Source organism: Salvelinus fontinalis, chromosome 21 (genome assembly GCF_029448725.1).
Source record: "Salvelinus fontinalis isolate EN_2023a chromosome 21, ASM2944872v1, whole genome shotgun sequence".
Lineage (NCBI taxonomy): Eukaryota > Metazoa > Chordata > Actinopteri > Salmoniformes > Salmonidae > Salvelinus > Salvelinus fontinalis.
This window is the reverse complement of record NC_074685.1, coordinates 25,839,166-25,845,359: the sequence shown is the minus strand read 5'-3', so window position 1 is coordinate 25,845,359 and position 6,194 is coordinate 25,839,166.

The window sequence follows — 6,194 nt, the reverse complement described above, 5'->3', positions numbered from 1 at the left end:
CTGAGATGTTATTATAAACCTTGTCATCATTGTGAGCTGTGGAGAAAAGAAAACTCACGCTCCGCCCATATTTAACAATCATACTTTCAATCTCATGTGACAAATAGACAAACATTCTGAAGAAGAAAAAAACTGGCAAACGGTAAAAAACACACATTGTGTTAGCTTAGTAAGATGAGATGGCACATGGTACAGATGTAAGATCTTAATTTGATCACTCTTTTGTTGCTGAGAATTTTCCTACATAGCAAGAAATGAAAAGTTGTAGTGTATTCAGGGTTTTAAAAAGATTACAAAGTTTGTAATTTCCACTTATAAGTGTCAGAGTTGATTTGCCCTAATGAAAAATGTATCAGCCTCTACAAAAAATGGCCATTTATTATAATAGACAGATTAATTCACATTTCCTGTTGTTGCGGGATTAGTTTCCTGCTGTATAGCAAACTGGATCAAATTAAGATCCTACATCTGTAAACCTAGTCTTTATGTGTAACCGTTTTGCCATAGGGCAGGTTGCATGTAGACAGTCTTCCAACTGGCTCTGTAGCAGTCCTTTGCAAGGCTGAGCTCATGTTGCCTGGGGCAGAAATCTCTAGTGTGACCAGTGAGAGATAGAGTAAGGCTTCATTCAAATCTATACCTGGAACAACATGCAAATCTCAAGTCCACCAGGTTCTCAAATGTCACACAGCCAAAGTAATGGACTTCCGATGCATGCCACCATGCTCACTAAAGAGAGGAGAGGGAGGAAATGAATTTGTTTTTCCTCATTCTTGATCAATCCCCCAATTCTTCCAAAATCTCAGTCACTAATGTACAAACTGCTTAGGCCTTCCTCATGTATGATGCATGGTCTTCACACCCGTAAGCAAAGGTCTGCACATTCATTTTAATCTCTAGTCAGTCACACTGTTGGTCTTCAAGTGCGAAGAAGTGTATTCCCTCTGTGTTGTGATTTGGGATATACTGTATAACAATAGACATACAGAGGATAGAGTACTCAAACACCCTCTACCCATACCGTACCACACCCATCCATTCTGACGGGTTTGCTTTGACAAACACATTGCACTTCTCACGAGGACACCACCTTCCTCAAACACCAGATCCAGTTAGGCCATTTAAGCTGTTACAGGCAAATCAGATCATTGCTTAGTTAAATATGTCTTATACTATAGAAGTAGCTGGCCAAGTATTACTAATATGTATTCAAGTCCCACTGTATGCTCTATCCCATCATAAGAGTTTTCAGGTCGCTATGCCTCAAAAACAAATTTAAACCTGAGTTTAACAACCACACAACCATACACAGAAGAATTACCAAGAAAGATATTTCAGGTGATGAAGAATACTTACTGAAGGTAAGAAATACAACACACATATACATGGACATGGTCACAACAGCAGTATGAGTTTATGTTGCGGAGTTGTCACAGAAATCAGTGTCTTGGTGCGGAATGAAACAGGCAGCCTGTCCACTGTCTGGTACAGTTGGTAAACAAATCTGTGGTGCCATGCAAATTAGTATTTATATTACCTAGGCAACGGGGTCCGTTGTGCTCAGGAGGAACAGTTAGGGCTGCATCCTGGTGTGAGGATACAGAGCAAATCAAAATCCTCCACAGGTAGCCAATGGCGGAGATAGGAGCAGGACGGGCGGGCCTAAACAAACAGGACATGTGTCCTGCAGAGGAGGGGTGTGACCCAGACCTTAGCCTGGGGGTAAAAAGGGGGATTTTTGGGGACTAGGTCCACAGACGCACCTAAGCTGCACTTCCCTTTTTAACATTCACATACAGGCGTGTGAATGTTTGCTTTTTATCATTCAGTACAACAAAATGCAGGGTTTTAAAACAACACAATATAGTAGCTTCTCAAAAGTAATTATATATTCAGTATTTGATGGTTCTATTATCTCCTTTTCTTTCTCAGGTACCTTTGACTGGGATTCTCTCTCTGTCTGTTGCCTCCCCCTCTTTATTTGCATGTCCTGTGCCCTAAGGCACCGTGGTATCCTAATCCTGCAAAGTACTAAACTATAAGTTTCTCTGGAACTTCAATGTTAAACTGTCCACTCAAAGTTAAGCTAAAATCTGAAAATGTTTAAACACTTCCAGCTCAACAAAAATCGCATTTGAACTTGATGCATCCACAGAAAATAAAAAAGGCGAATAAAAAGTCAAATGTATGTTAAAACTATCAGATAATGAAACAAAAGGTGAAATCAACAAAGCAATCGTGCAGCACTATTTAGTCTAAAGGCCCATGTCCGCTGCCTTGCCAGCGAGCTTATGTAGGAATCAGATAACAGAAACCGACTCAACACATTAACAAAAATAAAGAAAAAAAAACTCTAAATCTGTTCTACCCAGCCAAGAACATGTAATGCAGGAAAACAATAATCTGCACACAGTCTCAAACCTAACCACACCAAACTCAAGCTCTCTCTCACACACACACACACACACACACACACACACACACACACACACACACACACACACACACACACACACACACACACACACACACACACACACGTAGATAGAGAGGCCAGAAGATGGGGCACAGAATTGGATTTGACTTGCAAATGAGTATGCAAAATATCCCTGGTCTGTGCTCTGGTAAAGTGTGTTTCAACCTGAGGCTAAATGTTAGGGGAGACATACTGAAGAGCGGATGTCTCCCATGGGCTGGTCTATTTTATGGGAACCCTCCACTGAGGACACTTAAATTAGCAGGCACTGAATATTTACTCAGTCTCAATCAATGGAAGCCATTACATCCATGTGCAGCCATATCTTAATTTCATATACAGTTAGCAATGCTTGACATAAACATACCCATAGAAAGTATGAATTGACTCCATATTTTTTTTTTTTTTAGTTACACGTCTCAAACTATATGAACTTCCCCACTCTCAATCAGCTAATGGAAAGAGCCTTTCATCCATGTTTATGACATCAGAGGCAGGAGCTGGATGGTAGGAAAGAGCTAGAGACATAGAGAGGGAGTGGTGTGACCAGGCCGAGCCTAACACACACAGATTACCGAAGAAGACAAGATAAAGGACAATCAGTATTTAAATCCAGGGAGTGGATTATTTGTTTGTGTAAAGCATCCAATTGGAGGTAAAGCCATGCTCTTCTCCAGGACCCAGCTAGGAAGACTGAAGAGGAAAACATTGACGAGGCTTGAAGCTGGATGTTGTCTACTTTGCTAATATTACATTCATATCTTCCTTTAGTTTGGCCTTTACATGTTTTGCCTTGAATCTCAATTCTATTAGACCAGTGAACTAAAGGAGAAGTGAAACTGACAGTTGTCAGCAGCTTTCTTAATTTTGCCTGGACACAGGAAGTAGGTCTCTGATCATGTATAAGAGTGAGAGGGTGGTGATACCAGTTGATTGACAGTTAGCAGGGGGAAGAGTGTGGTGGATCAGAATGAAAATAGTGACAGCAGCCATCATAGCCACAGCTCTGAGGCATTTTGTCATCCAAATATGGCGTTGTCTCTCCAACCGCCACACAATCAGCTGCAAGACATGGGTTTCTGACTGTACATGATGCATTGAGAGAGACAAGGCGAGAGGGAGAAAGAGAAGGGAGAAAATATGAAAAGGGAGGGAGAATGACTGAGCAGGATCAACAAGAAAGAGAGTGAAAATTAAAAAGAGAGCGAGAAAGAGGTGGAAAGAGAGAGGGTGAAATCTGGGGCCATGCAGCAGGCATTGAAGGGCAAGCCGGGCGTGGTGTGTGTGTTATAGTCTTATCATGGCTGCACCACACTGTAACAGTCGGAACACGCCAGAGGCAAGACAGGGAGGAGTGAACAGTCCCTTGACAGAGATAGCACCCAACACAGGCGTAATCTGTGAGACACAGGGCTCGGCAGCACGCACCCAGAGACAGAGAGTTGCTAGATCCCACTGTGTGTGACACCCCAGCTCCACCACACCACATGACAGATTGTCACTCCCAGCATGCCCTATTCCGCTGCCTCATCATCTCCCACAAAGCACAGAACCTCATAATATAGCCCGATGCAGGAAGCACAAACGTCTTATCTGACTCTCCTCTAGAAAAGCATGGCACTAGGATTCTTATTCAAACAGCTGTCACACCAATATCCTCTCCATTTCAGGGATGGTGGGAAATGTAGTTATTTGTAACTTACACTTTGACTGAGTTGGAATGAATATAAAGTGGTTCAACTGAAACAGGAGGTCAAAACAAAAGACTGCCTATCCGAGGGACACCAGCCATCATCAAGGCTACAAAAAAACAAGAAGCCGATGGAAAACATATATACTGTTTATCTTGAGTCACACCATATTAGCTTATATAATGCCCTAAAGGCACAGAAGTGGAAATTTAAAAAAGTAGACAGAAATGTCTATCACTAAATTCTGCTTCTTCGCTGCCTAAGCAAGTCCTGTCTGACTCTGGCATCATAACTGAGAAGAATGGGATAAGTGACACTTTTACTAATAATTTTATCTCTGCAGTCTTTTTATTTGAGAGAAACGGTGGTGTAGTTGACCCTGGTCAGTCAATCGACAGCTCTTCCCTCGGCCAGCCTCTAGCTGACTCAACGGTTAACCTGTCAACTTCGAGTGAAACTTTATTTTCATTTCTCTCAATTTACTATCTCTGATGTGCTAGATGCCTTAATTAAGATTGGTGTAAAAAAAAGTATAATAATACACTGTGGCTGATATACTTGATCCATTTTTGCTGCAGCTCTCTGCCCCCCTGATTGCTGAATCTTTAACCCATATTTAACCTGACAATTATATCTGGTACTATCCCCAAAGATTGGAAGGCATCCATGTACTCCCCCTTCACAAAGGTGGTGACCCTTGTGACCTAAATAACTATCAGCCTATTTGTAAACTTTCTGGCCCAGCTATGTACACTATACAGTGCATTCGGAAAGAAGTCAGACCCCTTGACTTTTTCCACATTTTGTTATGTTACGGATTTATTCTAAAATGTATTAAATTTAAAAATAAACAACTGAAATATCACATTTACTCAGTCCCATAGGCCGAAGCACAATTGGCCCAGCGTCGTCCGGGCTAGGGGAGTGTTTGGCTGGGGTATTGTAAAATAAGAATTTGTTCTTAACTGGCTTGCCTAGATAAATAAAGGTTAAAGCTTTGGTAGTGATTACAGCATTGAGTCTTCTTGGGTATGACGCTACAAGCTTGGCACACCTATATCTGGGAGTTTCTCCCATTCTTTTCTGCAGATCCTCTCAAGCTCTGTCAGGATGGATGGAGAGCTTTGCTGCACAGCTATTTTCAGGTCTCTCCAGAGATGTTAGATCGGGTACAAGTCCGAGCTCTGGCTGGGCCACTCAAGGACCTTCCAACTTGTCCCGAAGCCACTCCTGCATTGACTTGGCTGTGTGCTTAGGGTTGTTGTCCTGTTGGAAGGTGAACCTTCACCCCAGTCTGAGGTCCTGAGCACTCTGGAGCAGGTTTTCAGCTCATCTTTCCCTCGATCCCGACTAGTCTCCAAGTCCCTGCCGCTGAAAAACATCCCCACAGCATGATGCTGCCACCACTATGATTCACCGTAGGGATGGTGCCAGGTTTTCTCCAGACATGACGCTTGGCATTCAGGCCAAAGAGTTCAATCTTGGTTTCATCAGACCAGAGAATCTTGTTTCTCATGGTCTGAGAGTCCATTAGGTGCCTTTTGGCAAACTCCAAGCGGGCTGTCATGTGCATTTTACTGAGGAGTGGCTTCCGTCTGGCCATAAAGGCCTGATTGGTGGAGTGCTGCAGAGATGGTTGTCCTTCTAGAAGGTTCTCCCATCTCCACAGAGGAACTCTGGAGCTCTGTCAGAGTGACCATCGGGTTCTTGGTCACCTCTCTGACCAAGGCCCTTCTACCCCGATTGCTCAGTTTGGACATGCAGCCAGCTCTAGGAAGAGTCTTGGTGGTTCCAAACTTCTTCCATTTAAGAATGGAGGCCACTGTGTTCTTGGGGACCTTCAATGCCCCAGAAATGTTTTGGTACCCTTCCCCAGATCTGTGCCTTGACACAATCCTATGTCGGAGCTCTACGGACAATTCCTTCGACCTTATGGCTTAGTTTTTGCTCTGACATGCACTGTGGGACCTTATATAGACAGGTGTGTGCCTTTCCAAATCATGTCCAATCAATTGAATTTACCACGG